Source organism: Ananas comosus, linkage group 15 (assembly GCF_001540865.1).
Source record: "Ananas comosus cultivar F153 linkage group 15, ASM154086v1, whole genome shotgun sequence".
In the NCBI taxonomy this organism is placed as follows: domain Eukaryota; kingdom Viridiplantae; phylum Streptophyta; class Magnoliopsida; order Poales; family Bromeliaceae; genus Ananas; species Ananas comosus.
In genome coordinates, this window is record NC_033635.1 from 2,216,122 (window position 1) to 2,217,037 (window position 916).

The following is a 916-nucleotide window of genomic DNA, read 5'->3' on the forward strand; positions in this document are numbered from 1 at the left end:
TAAATTGCGCTTCTGTTTCCGAATCATCTTGATCTCTAAAAACTTTTATTAATTTGGATGTTCAAAAGCCTAAACTTTAATAGATTTTTATTTTAGTCTGTAAACTTTTTTAATAATATTTTATTACAAAATTATTGTTTGCAGTTAAATTCATCGTATGTTCGTAGGCCATATTTTCTTATCCAACTGATATTTTTAATTTAACGAACAAACTTTTAAATAGAGCAGAGACTATTGCTCGATGGGTAATGTGAGTGAAATTTATAATAATGAGATAAAAAAAATAAATGCACAGTATGTGAATATACAGATATATACCATAGACAAATTGTGGAGCACATAAAAATACGAATATTTTTTGGCACTATGTATATGTATAAATATAAATATATATATATTTATTTATTATATATTATTAGGTTGTTTTTCTCTCTCCTAAGAAGAATCTAGACAAGTGGAGAACCAAATGATGAGAACAAAACTCGGCTAACCAGCGCATGACACGTGCAACACATGGTAATTTTCAATTTTTTTTTTAGGTGGCGTGTCATATGATTCATGGACGGGATTTATTGTGGTGGATAATAAATGCCTCGTTATTATTTATAGTTAGTAAATATAACATTATGCAACTTTGTGCCACGCAAATTCTTTCGTGGAGAGCAACTCTTTATTTTCCTTCTTAAAAAAAAAAAACATAAGTCAACTAAGGCCAATTTGCATAAAAAATTCACTTATTTTGGCCTTTTGCAAAATCGGGCTATCTTTTTCGTTTTTGCAAATTTGGTTCGCTTTTTCAGCAAACTGACCAAAATACTCTTATTACTTTTTCTCTTTCCTCTTTCTCTCTTCTCTTCGTTCTCTCGTTCTTTTTTTTTTTTTTCGCCGAAAAAAAAAAGCGACGGCCGGAGCACCG